The sequence below is a fragment of the Muntiacus reevesi genome, chromosome X (genome assembly GCF_963930625.1).
Source record: "Muntiacus reevesi chromosome X, mMunRee1.1, whole genome shotgun sequence".
In the NCBI taxonomy this organism is placed as follows: Eukaryota; Metazoa; Chordata; class Mammalia; order Artiodactyla; family Cervidae; genus Muntiacus; species Muntiacus reevesi.
The window spans coordinates 36,891,468-36,910,500 of record NC_089271.1 but is presented as its reverse complement, the minus strand read 5'-3'; the positions used below and the strand labels follow the sequence as shown (position 1 = coordinate 36,910,500).

The 19,033-nt window shown below is 40.5% G+C and overlaps 1 non-coding gene across 1 annotated transcript; it reads left to right on the top strand.

Moving 5' to 3' along the window:
* The first annotated feature begins 305 nt into the window (after window positions 1-305).
* Window positions 306-398, top strand: LOC136154939 (small nucleolar RNA SNORD116). Its single transcript, XR_010660634.1, has one exon. It is a non-coding gene; the product is annotated as a small nucleolar RNA SNORD116 (small nucleolar RNA).
* The last annotated feature ends 18,635 nt before the right edge of the window (window positions 399-19,033 follow it).

Below are 19,033 nucleotides of genomic sequence, written 5' to 3'. Positions count from 1 at the left end.
GCACCCAGGTGGAGAGCAGTAGGGTCAGGGAACCCAGGAGAACTGCTCTGCCATGTGGCTCCCAGTCTCAGGTTTTATGGTGATGGGATTAGTTTCCGGGTTGTCTTTAGCCAGTCATTCTGATTCAGAGTCCTTCCTGGTGGTGCACTCCTTGCTCAGCCAAGATGGATGCCAGAGAGAAGGATTCTGGGAGGTGGTCGGACATGCGGTGTCTCCTTTTAACCTTTTCTGAACTCTTCCGGTTGGTGGTGGCTTATTAGTTCCGTGTTCCTTACCAGGATCTCCTGTCATAAAAGGACTCATGCAGATCGATGACGACACCCTCTCATGCATTCCTTGGAAAATCTGAACAACATGAGTGAGAACTCACTACCGTCTCCTCATCGAAACTGAGGTCCAGCACGTTGAAAAAAAAAAAAAAAAAAAAAGGACTCATGCAAATGGTTACTGTGGTACCCAGCCTGGGTGGGCGGTTTCAGTCAGTGTGCTTCCCCTAACAATTCATACTCAGTGAAGTAAGAGAGATCTTACTTCACTCTGTGAAGAGTGAAGTAGCTAGAAGTTTGTGCATTTTTTACCCTCTTTACCCATTTCACCAATTACCACCTCTGTCTCTCCAGTGACCACCAATCTGTTCTTGAGTTTGGAGTTTGTTTATTCGTTTGCTTTTTAGACTTCACATAGAAGTGATATCATATAACGGACTCTGTGGGAGAAGGCAAGGGTGGGATGATTTGAGAGAATAACATTGAAACATGTATATTATCAAGAGTGAAACAGATCACCAGCCCAGGTTGTATGCATGAGACAAGTGCTCAGGGCTGGTGCACTGGGAAGACCCAGAGGGATGGAATGGGGAGGGAGGTGGGAGGGGGGTTCAGGATGGGGAACACATGTACACCCATGGCTGATTCATGTCAATGTATGGCAAAACCCACCACAATATTGTAAAGTAATTAGCCTCCGATTAAAATTAAAAAAATAAAACAATAAAACAAAATCCATTGGTCTATCTTGTAACCCACACACGATTTTATAACTCATGCATTGGTCATTGAGAACATATTGGCTCACTGAGTTAGGCAGATCTTCCAAAGGTCAATAAAATTTGTTATACAATATAAAAAATTCACCTTGGTTAATGTCCTCACCAATCCTATCAAAAATATCTCTATGTATTGGGAAGCTGTCATAAAGAACAGTGTACACAAGTTTTCCAAAATTCTAGTTTTTGCTTCAACACTCAAGTTTTATCATTGAGAGCAAATACTGTTAGTTAGTTTCCTTGAAATGACAAGCTCTTTTTGTTCATTTTGAGAAAATGTGTGCCCAGTCCTCAAGCCTAAATAATTACACTTTATCTGTCATTCATTCATTAAAATAAAAATGGTGAAAAATGTAGCCAGTTCAATATGCAACTAAAAGGCCCAAGTGCTTTTCCCTGAGACAATCTTCAAACTTGAGCATGCATAAAACATCTGAAAAATCACGTGTCCTTAAAGGTCAAGACTTAAACACATTAATAACTTTTACTGCTTCATCAGGACTTTTAAAAATGAAAGTGGTATGCTACTTTTTTTCCTATGTGTGTACTTGGGCAAACAAAGTAATGAGGTGTCTGCAGTTTTATTCACCATTGCTTCTGGACCACCCCAGCAAATGTCAACACAGCAAAAAAAAGTAAATAAGGAAAATAGCTTTGGCCTTGCTGACCCCGCAAAAAGGTTTTAGGTTGCCCAAGGCTCTGCAGACCACACACTGTGATCTGTTGCCTTCAACTGAAGTGCACTCATTGTGAATATAATTCTGGAACAGTGACAGAAGCTAGTGTAGGAATGTGTGTTAAGCATAACAAAAATTTGGCTCTTTTTCTCAAGTCTGGCAGGACTCGTGGGCAGTGTGCCTTGTAGAGACCCAAATCACAAGGGAAAATCACTTCAAATTTGCTGCATCCATTCCTGTTGTCTGCAGCTCTCTTTTTATCAATAAATTCTATTAATAATCCTTCACTAATTTCATCAGAAATGAATAGCAGGCTGATTGAGAATCCAAACATTGCATGCACATGATCTCATTTCATCTTCACAAGAAGTCACATTTCCTCTTCTTGCAGTTTTAACTCCTTTTTAACAATATTAACTTTGAAAACTTCAGTAACAGAAGAGGTGCTGGAAGGTTCCCCTCAGCTTAGTGCCCTAAGGGGTATGTCTTTTTTAGCAATCATTCTACCCTTAGCCTACAGTTCTCTCAATACCCTTTGTGTCAGTCTTTTTTAAGCTTGGATGCACACTGAGTTACGTGTGTGTGTGTGTGTCTGTGTGTGTGTCTGTGTGTGTGTCTGTGTGTGTGTCTGTGTCTGTGTGCTCAGCTGTCTGACTCCTTGTGACTCCATGGACTGGGGGAGTTTTAGAAGATTGATGGCTATGTGCCATCACTGGAGATTAAGATGTAAATTTCTTGGGTGCAGACAGGCCCTGAGGAGACTTTAAAAGCTTCTGGGGGGATTCTCATGTGCAGCCAAAAGTGTGAGTCACTATTCTGGATGAGGTGAGAAGGATGCCAGTATAATCAGTGACATCAACACTTACCAAAGTCATTGCATCTCTGCTTTTGGCCAATGTTTAAAGTTTGCATTACAAACTTAGAAGTATGCTTAACTCATCTTGAAAGACATAGGAATGATGCAAGGCAAGTAGCTTTGTTAAGCAGAATCAATTTCACTGGAGAATGTGCACCATGAAAATGTATTTCTATTATTTTTTTTAAATCATTGAAGTTTAGTTGATTTACAGTGTTAGTTTCTGAGGTACAACAAAGTGATTCAGATATATATATATATGATTATATATATATATTCATGTTCTTTGCCAGTATAGTTTATTACAGGATATTGAATATCTGTGCTATACTTTAGAACCTTGTTGTTTATCTATTTTATATATAGTAGAGTGTATCTGCTAATCAGAAACTCCTAATTTATCCCTCCCCACCCCCTTTCCCCTCTGGCAATCATAAATTTGTTTTCTATGTCTGTCAGTTTGTTTCTGCTTTGTAAATAAGTAAATTTGTATCATATTTTAGGTTCCACATATAAGTGATATCATATGCTATTTGTCTTTCTTAGTACATTTAGTATGATAGTCTCTAGGTCCATCTATGTTGCTATAAATAGCAATATTCCATTGTTTTTAATGGATAAGTAGTATTCCATTCCAGTCCATAGCAAAGGAAACCACAAACAAAATGAAAACACAACCCATGGACTGGGAAAAAATATTTGCAAATGATGCAACTGACAAGGGCTTAATTTTCAAAACATACAAACAGCTAATACAACTGAATACTAAAAAAAAAACAGGAAGAAGACATGAATAGACACTTCTTCAAAGACATACTGATGGTCAATAGGCACATGAAAAGATGCTCAACATCACTAATTATTAGAGAAATGAAAATGAAAACTACAATGAAGTCCAAACTTACACCAGTCAGAATGGCCATCATGAAAAAAAGTCTACAAATAACAAATGCTGGAGAGGGTGTAGAGAAAAGGGAACCCTCCTACACTGTTGGTGGGAATGTAAATTGGTAAGCCACTATGGAAAACAGGATGAAGTTTCCTTAAAAAACTAAAAGTATTATTGCCATATGATCCAGCAATCTCATTCCTGGGCATATATTCAGATGAAACTCTAATTCAAAAAGACACATGCATCCCAATGTTCATAGCAGTACTATTTACAACAGCCAAGGCAAAGAAGCAACCTGAATGTTCACTGATGGACAGATAGATAAAGAAGATGTGGTTTATATATACAAGGAATACATTTCTATTATTATGGTATCATTTTTGAAGATGCTCAGCCTAAGGATTTATTTTCCTGTTTGTTCTATGGCTATGTTGGAACTCGGGGGAAATTGAATTTAAGTGCACAGAGGTTAGAACTTTGTTTTGTCTGTCTGTCTCTCTTCTATCAGAAGTGACAAGTTTCCCTGTAGAATGATGTTATACTTGGGCAGCAGTGCCCTGGGACTAACAAACTGATTTCAAATGGAACTGAAATGTTGTCTGACCACAGAGCAAATCTGAATCCTTCTCTCTGAGTATCTTTCAATGTGTCTGTTAGTCTCATGGAATTTCTGATACCCTCTGAGACTGAACATGGATACAAAGGCTTGGAGAAAAGAGGTACTTCTTGGAATGCGAAGTAATACTCACATTTCTCAGCAAGTGGCAGCACTTCTAGGCGATGGTCCTGTGAAAAGACTGAGTTCTAAGACCCTCCAGAGTAATGCTCCTTGGAGTATAGTCCTCCTACTGGCTACTGGTCCCCAGACCATTTGTTAGTGGTTCAAAAAAAAAAAAAAATCGGGAGCTGGCCCCAGAATGTAAATCAGCAATGTCTATAAATGCATTATTTAGTTTGGCTGATATTTTGTTGATAGCAAATCTTTCTCAGCAAAGGAAGCAGCACACTGATTTATAATTCTGATATAAGTCCCTTATTTTATCATGGACCTGTGCTCTGAGTAGCTTTGCTCCAGAGAAGGGCCAGAGAAGAGACACTTGCTCGTTTGTCTCTACGGGAACAATTAGGAACTTAAAAATTGGAAAAAGGAAACACAGCAGACTTTCCAAAGGCACAGTAGCTCTTGTACTGGCCTGAGTAACCTCAGTTATTGCTAGATTTCAGCAATCAGACAGCCTATGCAGTTCGGGTCAGTAGCTTTGCTAAAGAGTTGGTAAGTTCTAAACAGGCAGCCTAGACTAAGTGATGTCTGTAAGGAAGCCCCGTGAGCGTGTGCTAAGTCACTTCAGTTGTGCCTGACTCTTTGCAACCCAGTGGACTGTAGCCCACCAGGCTCCGCTGTCCATGGGATTCTCCAGGCAAGAATACTGGAGTGCGTTACCATGCCCTCCTCCAGGGGATCTTCCTGACCTAGGGATCAAACCTACATCTCTTACGTCTCCTGCATTGGCAGGGGGGATCTTTACCACTAGCACCACTTGAGAAGCTCAAAGGTGGCCCATGGCTGTTCAAGTAGGCTGGGCCAGAACATATTCCAGTTGTCACACAGGCAGTGAATGTGTGTTAACTGCAGCTTGTGAGGACTGATGATTTCTCATACTGTCCTCCTGTAGAAAGCTCTGAACTCAGGTCATGAAGAGTCACAAGCAACAGTCATTAGCCCTGCTTCACCAAACACCAAATCGTACCCCTGTCGGTAGCTTTTCCTTTGGAGTCATCTCATTTCCAGAGAAAGGGAATGACTCAAAAGCATTCTGATATTTTCATTCTGATGTAACAATTAGGCGTCCTAGGCAAGGACATGACCTTCATATTGATTATCCGTCTCAAGACTTCGAAAAACCATCTAGGTACATAAGAAGAATCAATGTTGATTCTGATTGTTGAAGTTCATTTTGAATAACACACCATCTGGCACAACACTCCACTGCATCTGTCCTTTGAGGTAAGCTGCACTCTGAATACGAATCATTCCTCGATTCATTCATTCATCAGGAAGATGTTGCAATTAGCATAGTTCATTGATCCTGAAATGCACCCCCCCCCCCAACACACACATTTTAACATCTCTGAAGTGGAGAGTGTCTTACAATCAATGTCTTTTTTAAAATCTAAGTTCTAGTAGGAAACAGATGGCAGATTCTAATGGGAATTGAAGAGGACATAATGAAATAATTATTTATAATGAGTAAGCATGGTCAGCGGTAAAGAATCCGCCTGCCAGTGCAGGAGATGTGGGTTCGATCCCTGGGTCAGGAAGATCCCCTGGAGGAGGAAATGGCAACCCACTCCAGTGTTCTTGCCTGGAGAATTCCATGGACAGAGCAGCCTGGTGGGCTACAGTCCAGGGGCTTGCAAAAGAGTTAGACACAACTCAGCAACTAAAGAACAAGAACCAGAAATGGTAAAGGGAACTATTAAGCGATACTGAAGCACTTTAAAGCTAGCAGCATCAGAGGACATTTACCACCTAGGCCTGAAGGGCAAGCAGAGAGAGTGATTACTAGAATCCAGAGAGAACGCCATGTATAGTTTATTTTTTTATTTTTATTTTTTTAATATTATTTTATTAGTTGGAGGCCAATCACTTTACAACATTTCAGTGGGTTTTGTCATACATTGACATGAATCAGCCATATAGTTACACGTATTCCCCATCCCGATCCCCCCTCCCACCTCGCTCCCCACCCGACTCCTCAGGGTCCTCCCAGTGCACCAGGCCCGAGCACCTGACTCATGTATCCCACCTGGGCTGGTGGTCCGTTTCACCATAGATAATATACATGCTGTTCTTTCAAAACATCCCACCCTCACGTTCTCCCCCAGAGTTCAATAGTCTGTTCTGTACTTCTGTGTCTCTTTTTCTGTTTTGCATATAGGGTTATCGCCACCATCTATCTAAATTCCGTATATATGTGTTAGTATACTGTAATGTTCTTTATCTTTCTGGCTTACTTCACTGTGTATAATGGGCTCCAGTTTCATCCATCTCATTAGAACTGATTCAAATGAATTCTTTTTAACGGCTGAGTAATATTCCATGGTGTATATGTACCACAGCTTCCTTATCCATTCATCTGCTGATGGGCATCTGGGTTGCTTCCATGTCCTGGCTATTATAAACAGTGCTGCAATGAACATTGGGGTGCACGTGTCTCTTTCAGATCTGGATTCCTCAGTGTGTATGCCTAGAAGTGGTATTGCTGGGTCATATGGCAGTTCTATTTCCAGTTTTTTAAGAAATCTCCACACTGTTTTCCATAGTGGCTGTACTAGTTTGCATTCCCACCAACAGTGTAAGAGGGTTCCCTTTTCTCCACACCCTCTCCAGCATTTATTGCTTGTAGACTTTTGGATAGCAGCCATCCTGACTGGCGTGTAATGGTACCTCATTGTGGTTTTGATTTGCATTTCTCTGATGATGAGTGATGTTGAGCATCTTTTCATGTGTTTGTTAGCCATCTGTATGTCTTCTTTGGAGAAATGTCTGTTTAGTTCTTTGGCCCATTTTTTGATTGGGTCATTTATTTTTCTGGTATTGAGCTTCAGGAGTTGCTTGTATATTTTTGAGATTAATCCTTTGTCTGTTTCCTCATTTGTTATTATTTTCTCCCAATCTGAGGGCTGTCTTTTCACCTTACTTATAGTTTCCTTTGTTGTGCAAAAGCTTTTAATTTTCATTAGGTCCCATTTGTTTATTTTTGCTTTTATTTCCAATATTCTGGGAGGTGGGTCATAGAAGATCTTGCTGTGATTTATGTCGGAGAGTGTTTTGCCTATGTTCTCCTCTAGGAGTTTTATAGTTTCTGGTCTTACATTTAGATCTTTAATCCATTTTGAGTTTATTTTTGTGTATGGTGTTAGAAAGTGTTCTAGTTTCATTCTTTTACAAGTGGTTGACCAGTTTTCCCAGCACCACTTGTTAAAGAGATTGTCTTTTTTCCATTGTATATCCTTGCCTCCTTTGTCAAAGATGAGGTGTCCATAGGTTCGTGGATTTATCTCTGGGCTTTCTATTCTATTCCATTGATCTATATTTCTGTCTTTGTGCCAGTACCATACTGTCTTGATGACTGTGGCTTTGTAGTAGAGTCTGAAGTCAGGCAGGTTGATTCCTCCAGTTCCATTCTTCTTTCTCAAGATTACTTTGGCTATTCGAGGTTTTTTGTATTTCCATACAAATTGTGAAATTATTTGTTCTAGTTCTGTGAAAAATACCGTTGGTAACTTGATAGGGATTGCATTGAATCTATAGATTGCTTTGGGTAGAATAGCCATTTTGATAATATTGATTCTTCCAATCCATGAGCACGGTATGTTTCTCCATCTGTTTGTGTCCTCTTTGATTTCTTTCATCAGTGTTTTATAGTTTTCTATGTAAAGAGACCACCTCTGAGGAGCTGTGGGAGAAGGAAGCCAGCCTTTAACAACTGTCAGCCCAGCAGGGAGGGAGCCTGGGGAATAAACACCCTAAACGTTCTCTCCTCCTGTGTTTTTATCTCCTGCTATTGGACCCAGTTGGTCAAACCGAACTGAAAATTAGAGGACCAAGGAGCAAAGCACAAAGTGGTTTTGAAAACTGCAGAGAGGAACTCTGGTGGGGCAGACAGAGGATACCTGCAGTTCATCCCTTTTACCCTCAGCATCTACTCTTTTGCCTGAATAAAAAAATCTCAGGTCTCAGGACCTTCCTGGTGGTCCAGTGGCTAAGACTCCACGCTCCCAGTGCAGGCAGCCCAGGTTCAACCCCTGGTCAGGAAACTAGATCCCGCATGCTACAATGAGGACCATGTGCATCCAAAGAAAATAAATATTTTAAAAAAATTCATGTTCTTATCACTTACTGCAAAAGTCAGCAAATTCCAGCCAGTAGTCTGGCCATTTGTTTTTGTCATTAGTCTTATTGGGCCACAGGTGCACACACATATTTTTCTTTTTCTTTTTTTTATATTGTTAATAGCTGCTTTTGCTCCACAATGGCAAAGATGAGTAGTTACAACTAAGACTGGATGGCCCATAAAGCCTGAACTATTTACTATGTATCACATACAATCGGAACATTTCCTGACTCCTGACAACCAGATCATTGCAGGGTAATATCAGTTCTCTGATACACCCACCAGAAACCTAAAATCTTAGCTACCACAGGTGTTGTACCCAGAAGCTAGTTGGAGGAGAAAGAGGTTGGAAGAAACAGTTAATTAACATCAAACAAAGGTGCTTCTATCTCACTCAGGTAGCTGCTCATGAGATCTGTGTTAATACTCATTTCAAATTCTCCTGTGACTCTCTGCCAACACTTCAGCTGAATTTCTTTACCTGGAGGATTGACCAAAATCTTCACTGTGGAAAGGACGTGGTTTCTTAGTGACCATTTTTATTGGTTTGCTGCAGTTTTCCCCTGACCAGGATGACTGAGCATTGGAAAACTGACAGATGTCTCGATAAATTCCCTGAGCTCTAGACACAGTTCTCCTTGTAACCACTGTGGATAAGCAACTCAATTTCTTCTTGATAATCACCTGAGCTAGTACCTCTTTTCTACCTGTAACTTTAGTGGTGTGAGGGGCCATACCTATTTAAGAGGCATTCTCAGCTTGCAATATAATAGCACCATGACTGTTTCCTATGTAAAAATGCTAGTGCCTTCCTTGGGCACTAGAGCCCTTAGGCTCATTGAACCCAAGTTCATGTAGACATATAGGAAAAACTACTTAAGTAGGTTATTAAGTATAACAACAAGAAGGGACACTGCCAGTTGCACATCTTGGTCCCTGAACCCATGGGTTTCTGCTCTGAGGGCTACAGAACAGTATAATGGCAACCCACTCCAGTCAATTCTCCTTGCCTGGAGAATCCCCTGGACAGAGGAGCCTGGTAGGCTATGGTCCATAGGGTTGCAAGCTGTTGGACATGACCTAGCAACTAAACAACAACAATAGCAACTTAAAGTATATAGTCTATCATGTAAGACATCTCTCCAGCCTCACTAAGCATTGTCTATCAGCGCTTTCTATAACTGACCTTTGAGTAAACCATTTCATTCTTCTATCAAACCAGCTACTTTGGGGGTGCTGAGACATGTGGTAAGACCAATGAATTCCACAGCATGAACTTACAGCTGTGCTTTATTGAGTTTCTAGGTCAGAGGAGATACCTTGTAAGATGTCCTTGGAGTCTAAGTATAATGGTGCATTGGCATGACAGAGAACAGTTTGTCTTTACTTTCTGACCTAAGAAACGCTCTGTGGCTCTTTGTTATAATGGGCTCTGGAGGAATCTTCATTGTCTTTACATAGGCTCATCCATCATATTGATGACGTTCTTGCTAGTCCAGATGTGTGCTATCATTACTAGAGCAAAGCAATAAAGTCTAGGACTTGGTAACCAAGTATTGACCGAGAAATGCTTTCTTCTTAATTCTTATCAGCACACATAATCAGAAGCAGGGATGTCTGCTGTAGAGAGCCAACCGAATCTTTCAAGGGAACATATATCTTTCAGTGACCATCTCTACATACTGGGAAACCTTAGAGAGCAATCCCTCTTAATTTATGGACATCTGAGTTTTTCTGGTTATTAGAGGTGCAAAGATTGGAAGACCATTTTTTCCACTCATTCCAACAAACTAACTAAGCATCTTTTACTTTGCCAAGCGCCCACAATGCTCCTCAAATATGTGAGCAACAAACCTAAAATTCTATTTTCAGGGACCACTTTTTAAGAATACCCCCAATACCAATTACTGTATCAGTGAGGGTTCCAGCCAGAAACAATGGAATACTAAAACTATGAGTGTGATCTTGAGGGAAAAGTAACAAAAGGACTATTTATAAAAGGGTGGTTGGGGTTAAAGAAAAGTAATGAGGGACAGTGAAACTGACCACAGTCAAGACTACCTGTCCTAGGTCTAAAGGGGGTGAAGGGAAAGAGTGGTGGCCATACCTCCAGCTGGAGAAGGCCACCTGCTAGGAGCTATAGTCCTGGGCAGAGGAATGTAACCAACGTGATCCAGTAGGAAGGAGCCAGGAGTAGAACTATATTGATCTCACCATTCAATCTCCTACTGGTCCCTTCCTTTGGCCAATTCCAACCAAAATCCACATGGCAAGAGAGCCCCTGTGAAGCAGTTCATTAAGGTTGGTTTCTTAGGGTACAGAGCAGTGTGAAGAAGGGCAAAGAGAAAAAAAAGAGCAGGGACAGAGGTAGATCACCCAGAACAACATCTTACAGCTAGAACTGGCTGCATTTTGCCCCTTTTAGGGTAGTATGGAAGCCTTGGTACACCTGCAACAAAGATTGAAGATCTGATGTGCTGTAACTAAGACCTGACACAGCCAAATAAATATCTTTAAAACTCCTTTAAAAAAGATAGAAATGAATTTATTTACAAAACAGAAACAGACTAAACAGACATCAAAAACAAACATGGTTACCAAAGGGGAAAGGGATAAGTTAGGAGCTTGAGATGGAATTATACACATTATTATTAATAGACAACCACAAGGACCTACTGTACAGCACATGGAACAATACTCAATACCTTGTAATAAGAGTATGTGTCTGTGTGTGTGTGTGTGTGTGTATATATATTCTTTTTTACAGTCTCTTCCATTATATGTTGGAGGAGGCAATGGCACCCCACTCCAGTACTCTTGCCTGGAGAATCCCATGGATGGAGGAGCCTGGTGGGCTGCAGTCCATGGGTTGAAAGAGTCGGACATGACTGAGCGACTTCACTTTCACTTTTCACTTCCATGCATTGGAGAAGGAAATGGCAACCCACTCCAGTGTTCCTGCCTGGAGAATCCCAGGGACGGGGGAGCCTGGTGGGCTGCCGTCTATGGGGTCGCACAGAGTCGGACACGACTGAAGCGACTTAGCAGCAGCAGCAGCAGCCATTATATGTGGTGCTTCCCTGATGGCTCAGCTGGTAAAGAATCCACCTGCAATGCAGGAGACCCCGGTTCAATCCTGGGTCGGGAAGATCTGCTGGAGAAGGGATAGGCTACCCACTCTAGTATCCTTGGGCTTCCCCGGGGGCTCTGCTGGTAAAGAATCCACCTGCAATGTGGGAGACCTGGGTTCAATCCCTGGGTTGGGAAGATCCCCTGGAGAAGAGAAAGGCTACCCACTCCAGTCCATGGTGTCACAAGGAGTCGGACACGACTGAGCAACTTGCACTTCACTTCAATGTGTGTGTGTGTGTGTGTGTGTGTGTAAATGTGTGTGCTTAGTCACACAGTCGTGTCCAACTCTTTGCAACCCCATGGACTGTAGCCTGTTAGGCTCCTCTGTCCATAGAATTTTCCAGGCAAGAAAATACTGGAGTGGGTTGCCATTCCCTTCTCCAGGGGATCTTCCCCATCCATGGATCCAACCCAGGTCTCCCCAACCCAGGTCTCCCACATCACAGGCCGATTCTTTACCATCTTAGCCACCAAGGAAGCCCGTATATATATAACTGAATCACTTTGCTGTATACCTCAAACTAACACAATATTGTAAATCAACTATAGTTCAATAAAAGTTTTTAAAAAAAGACTGATAAATGGGGTGTGTCTTAGGCCAATGTTCACATCAACCAGGCTATAGTATCAAGTACCTTAAATATTAAGGTCCAGTCAATGTTTCTTAAAGTTTATTGTGATTTCAGGTCAACCAATGTTCTAATGAATATTCTGACTGAATCTGGCTTAGGGCCCAACATTCTTCAGTTCCAACAAGCTCCCAGAAGCAGCTAATGCTGTTGGTTCATGAATCACACCCTGAGAATCTGGAGTACATTTTGGTGAAGAACTAAAGACATGGGCTTTGGGATCTGAAATGTAGGGTAGGGCCTATTACGTACTAGTTGGGTTACTTAACCTGAGACTCATGTCTGCTGTTTTGTCCTTTGTCTTTTTCAAACACAGATAATAGGTAACAATTTATAAAGTCCCTGATGTATAGTAGGTGCTCAATAAATGTCACTTCTTTGATCCCTTGCTTGTCACTGCCCATGATTTACTGAAGGGAGAGCAAAGGGAATGATGGTGTCAGGGTTCAGCTTTACAGAAAGAAAGGTGAAGAAAAACCAAAATGAGAGATTCAATAGCTAAGCAACAAGAAGAGCTGTTCAATATCATCCTAATCTTAGAAATAGACACCAGACAGTCATCCAAACTGTGTGTCTCAATTCAGCAAATGTGCTTTGCTCCAAAGACAAATAAGTATAAAAACAGGAGGAATAGGTGAAACACAACACATTTTCAAGTATATGTATCTTCACGTACCCAGGAATAAGTTGTAATAGAACACATGAGAGAGATTAGGAAAGTGAATTTAATGAAAAAGATACTACACTTTGCAGCAAGTACAGAGTGGCACAAAGCTTTGGTCTGGGGGACACAATCCATACAGAAGCTTAGAAGTAGGCATATTACGTGTTTAAGCATTGCTACTGATTGTGCACTATACATGGCAAAACAAGTAAATAGGAACAATCATTTGTAGCCCATAATAAAACCAAGAAAACCAGCAAAATAAATGCAGACCTCCCATCTTCTCCAGGGGATTTTTAAAAATGTTATTGTTTCTTAAATCTTCCATCCTTTTCTCTCTCTCCTTAAAATCAATGATACTGTATTGTGCACTTAAAAATTTGTTAAGAGGGTACATCTCCTGTTAAGTGTTCTTACCACAGTGAAAAAAATAAATCAATGAGTTATTAAGCCACAAAATACACGGAGGAACTTAAATGCATATTGATAAGTGAAAAAAGCAATTTGGAAAAGGCTGTATACTGCATGATTGATTCCAACTATATTACATTCTGGAAAAAGGCAAAACTATAGAGACAGTAAAAAAGACCAGTGGTTGTGAGGGGTTGGAGTGCAGGGGATTTTTATGGCAGCAAAAAGATTCTGTATGAGAATTTAATTGTGGATACATGATATCAAGCATTTGCTAAAACCCATACCACTGTAAAATACCAAGAGTGAACCCAAATGTAAACTATGAACTTCAATGAATAATGCACCAATGTTGGTCAATCAATTGTATTAACATATCACACCACCACCGCACCAACGGAAGACGTTAATTACAGGAGAAACTTGCAGGGGGAGGGGAACGGTAGTATATAGCAACTCTGTACTTTCTGTTTAATTTTTCTGCAAACCTAATACTTCTCTAATTTCTTAAAGTCTAATAATTTAAAAACAAAGAGATCAACTTCCTAGCAAAGTCAGAGCTTAGGAGAGTAAACTGGCAGGCAAAGCAGCTGGGTGCTAGGGACAAGGCAGATACAGGTGACCCAGTCATTGGTAGAGTGTGGAAAATTTCCACCCTTACTTCTTCCCAAGGAGAGCTGCCATTCCAATGCCCCAGGAGCCCAGAGATCCTCAGGTGTTCTTAGGGTATTGCAAGTGCATCTTCCCTCTGCAGTCCACTCAACGCTTGGATTCATCTTCAGGCCCAGAGAAAAACAGGCTGCCTGTGACAACCACACTCAATCCAGCAACAGGGACCTAGTGCATTCAGAGTTGGGCCACTTCTTGCCCTGATGGTGTGGTGTCCATCTCCAACGTTCTTTAAATATTTGTATTGATACATTTATTTTGAGAAATGCTGCCTAGTGGAAGGGATAAAGGAAATGTCCAATGGGCCACCCTTCTCCCCCTTTCCCTATGTCCTTAGCAATTCATGCCTGGCCCAAGTTACATACCCCATTCAGGAAAACAGAAGCCCAGTCTCTAATCAAATCTGTCATTCATCAACTATGAATTGCTGTTCAGGCATGGGGTCCCTGCCTCACTTCTCTACTCAAGAAGACAGTATTTCTTCTTGCTAATACCACAGTCTTTCCGGGAGGAGTTCCCCATCTCATTGTACTTTCGCAGGGATGTTTAGTACCCCTTGCAGTTTGATTCCTTAGGAAGAAGTCAGGGTAACTCCCCCTACCCCAACCTGGCTTTGTGCATTCAGATGCTTTGCCAACAAATGACTGTAACAGAGCTGGTTTCAGAGGTGATAGAAAAGCCCTGAAAATTAATAACAACATTTCCATTAATCCAAAAACATTAAGGACATCTCCCATCTTCGGAGCTACACCCCATCTGTCAGAGGCACAATGTAAGATGATACTTAGGAATTAAGAAGGACAAATTGATTGAGGGCAATAAATAAGGTCAAAAGCAAGAAGATTCAGAAAAGTCTAGATATTTTTTTCTTCATAGCAACTGAAAACCAATGAACTCTCTTCAAAGATGTAAATTTATGAATAATGAATATTGGAAAGGATGGAAAAGCAAATATATTCCCAATATGCACTCTGACTACAGTTCAAACATAAATGATTGACATAAACTGTTTTGTAAGGGAATGGCTCCCCTCCCTGTTTTCAAATGGGAAAGATTTAAAAAGATTTTACTGGTAGAATGGGCAGGGGTGGGAGGGAGGCTCAAGAGGGGATATGAGTATACATATGGCCAACTCATGTTATTGTCCAGCAGAAGTTAATGCAACATGGCAAAGCAATTATATCCCAATAAAAAAATCCATAAATAAATAAACACTTTTACTGTTGGGACCCATCAGTTCCCATAGATTTTCACAAAGAAGTTTCAACTTTCTGAAGACAAAATGAACCTTTGGCTAACTAGAAAATCATACTTGGAAGGAGCAATTAGATTCCTTCCCCCAGAGTAAGCAGATAAAAACAATAAAAGGGTAAAAATATTTTGACTCAAGTTCTCTGCCCTTCTATAGAGACATTTTTTCCTTAGCAAATGCCAATGATTTTAACTTTTGCATTAACTATTATACCAAAATATTTTACTTGTTTGTTGTATTAATTTCTGCCTCAATCAGTGACAAAGAAAAACAAAATAAGAGACATTTATCCTCCTTTGCTGAAATACAGGAAAGAAAAACATGATCTACTCCCTGTAGGCGTATTTTGTCACTTATAGGCAGTACTAACTATATATTCTATCTCCCTTTTCCAAGTATGAAAGGAACCCTCTGCCGGTATAGGTCAATAAATTCTAATGTGGTAAATGAGAAAGAAGTACTAATCTTTGAAACACCATTCATTCCTCATAATGACCACAGCATTTGTATTTCTATGGAATTTGTTTTGACAGAATGGTGAATTTCCTTCTGTAGATAAAAAGTGAGATTCTGAACAACAACCCTGTGAGGAAGGCAGGTTTTATCTCCCTGACATAGGAGATAAAGGATTGGCCATGGTAAGAAATGGTCATTACACTGAAAGAAAAGAGTGGAAAGATAGTTTGTTTATGGTTTCTACAACCTCTTAACAAAAAGCTGACACAGTCTCTCTTTCCATCAAATGGAACACTTTTGCAAAACTTACTATCTAATCAGATGAAGTAGGAAATTCCACAATGGATGATATAGCAAAGTAAGGAGTTTTTTGGGTATTTTTTGTATTGTTGCTATACACTGGAGACTACTTCATTATAATGAATGATTAAGACATAGCTAAACACCCAGGAAAAGAAGGGCTTAAGAGATTATGAACCACAGATTGCTATCTCTAGATCACTAATAATGATCTTTTTCTCACAGTGGGTTAGAAGTGACAAAGCATATTACCTCATTTGATATCTTCAATTACTCCAAAGCAGTCCAATTATCCCTATTTTCCAGGCAACTAGATCAAGACCTAGATTGGATAATGAACTTGACTAAGGTTGGTAAGTAGTCAAGACTTGAGCTTCTGTCAATGTGAGTTCAAGTTCAGGCTCCTTCCATCTCACCATGGTTGCCTCGCAATGAATAACATCCAGGTTAATCAAATCCAATGTGTTATCACGATGCAGAGTTGGTGCAAATACTATAGCCAACGTAATTTCTCCTCAAATACAATCTTCCTCAAACTGTGATTCGTTTGTATTAGAATCACCCAAGAAGCTTGATAAAAAATGATGGAATTTCCTGGAGATTTTGTTCAGTAGGCTTGGAGCAATGCTCTGGAATCAATGTATTACAGTCTCACTCCATATTCAGATAATCCTGTGGAATCCTTGATATGGCCCAATTCCCATGGCTCTTGCTCAAGCCTTGCAAAATCCAATGTTTGCTATAATGGTGCCTATATAAACTTCCTCATTCTATTTCTTTCCATTATCTTCAGAGGTCATAAATATACCATTGTGGGAGGAAACCCTTTCTGCCAACTTCTAAAAGCAATGCTCAGTTTCATGTGAGGTATCTATATGGAAGAAAAACACTGATCACAGCCTATGACATCGTAGTTCACTCTGAGTTGCTTCTGGGACTTGATATCCTGATCCAGTTTGCTTCTAAGAGTGGGCTTTATCCTTATTTTTTCTACAGCTATCTCCTCCCCTGCCAAATAGAAACCTTGGAGTAGTAGATGCTGCTGCTGCTAATATTACTGTCAATATGGTGGGCTCAATTCATTCATTAGTTAAGTACTTAGAGATGATTCATCATATATTTAAGCTTTATCTAAGGAAAAGGAAATCAACATAAAAAGTCCCATCAAAATATCTTTGTGGCTGGTGCTTTTGTGACCTGGAAAATCCATATCCTGACGATTCCAATGACATTAACAACAATAGGCAAAATGAGAGCGGATATATTGGATCTTCCATGTGTCCTGCAGGTGCTATTTACAAAGGGAATAGTTGAAATCAGGCTTGTAAGCTTGCCAGGGCCTCTTTACAACTTGTCTGATTCAACTAAGAAAAAAGTGAGGGCTGCTTGAAATAAGGAGTAGGATCCTCCAGGCCAGGCCATGGTCTCCTCCTCTGAGAAGCTGAGCTGCTAGGCTGGAGGGAACACTCTGTGCTTTATCTATGCCAAGAGAAGCTGAAATGTGCTGTCTAGGATTGTAACTAAAGTACTTACAGTGCTGTGTTATGCTCAGGCACTTCAGTCGTGTCTGACTCTTTGTGACCCTATAGACTGTAGCCCGCCAGGCTCCTCTGTCCATGGGATCTCCAGGCAAGAAGAAAGGTTACTTTTAAAAGACCAATCAGAGTCAGATATTTTTCTTGATCTATGTGGATCCCAGTTCCCTGTAACAGTGATCTCTAAAGATACCTATGTTCTCTAACATTCTGTTACTGTTTTTTCATTTTTACTTAATCCACAAATATTTTATTACCTGCTCTTAATTAAGCATGGGGGATACAGCTATGAAATAATATGAATACCGTCTCTCTCTGCCCCTCTGAATCTCATATTCTTGGGATGTGGTGGGAAGGGAATTGACACAGGCATGATAGGACTCATTACATGAATAATTTATTAAAATTGTGATGTATGTAGTGAAGGGGAAAGAGAGGCAGGTGACCTAGTTAGGCAGAGGGTTAGTTAGGAGAGATTTCCCTGGATGATGAATGGAAATCAGGTCAATGAAGAGAATGAGCAAGAAGATTCCATTGCAAAGGCTGTGAAAGAGACTAGAGGCTGGCACAATTGAAAAATAGAGAAATACATTGTGTGGCTGAAAGGGGAGAAAGGAAGGAGGCATGGTGTGGGGTGAGTTGGAGGCAGCAATCATCTAATACAGGGAGTGGCAGGCCATGAGCAGGAATTTGAATTTTATTGCAGGGCAATGGAAAGCCACAGAAGGTTTTAAAGGATGATCAGATTTGCAATTTTTAAACGATCATCACCGACTCAATGGACATGAGCTTGAGAAAACTCTGGGAGTTGGTGATGGACAGGGAGGCCTGGCATGCTGCAGTCCATGAGGTTGCAAAGAATTGGATATGACTAAGTGAACTGAACTGAACTGGAGATAGATAGATAGCCAATGATGTGTAAGTATAGCCTACTGGTAGAAGTTCAATTTAGGTGGTGGGTATAAGGGTGTTCACTATAAAATCATTTCAACTTTCCCATAAATATTTTAAATTAACATGCTGGGAAAATCTGGCCACTGTGTGGAGGGTAGATTGAAGGAGGGCAAGAGTGGCTGCAAAAATAGCAGTTAGGAGACTTGTAACAATTCCAGAGAGGGGCAATGGTGGCTTATACCTAGGTGGTGGCATGGAGATGGTGAGAATTTTTGAGATCTTTAGGAGATATAATCAATACGATTTCCTGATTAATTTTGCCTCAGTGTAAGGAAGAAGCATAAATCAAAAACCACTAATTTAGAAAGATATATGTACCCAATGTTCACAGCACCACTATTTACAATAGCCAAGGTATGGAAGCAACCTAGATGCCCATCAACAGAGGAATGGATAAAAACGATATGGTACATATATACAATGAAATATTACTCAACCATAGTACAGAGTGAAATAATGCCATTTGTAGCAACATAGATGCACTTGTAGGGCATTGCTGCTGCTGCTGCTGCTGCGTCGCTTCAGTTGTGTCCGACTCTGTGCGAACCCATAGACAGCATTACGCTAAGTGAAATAAGTCAGAGAAACACAAATACTGTATGCTATCACTTATATGTGGAATCTAAAAAATACAACAAACTAATGAATATCACCAGAGGGGCT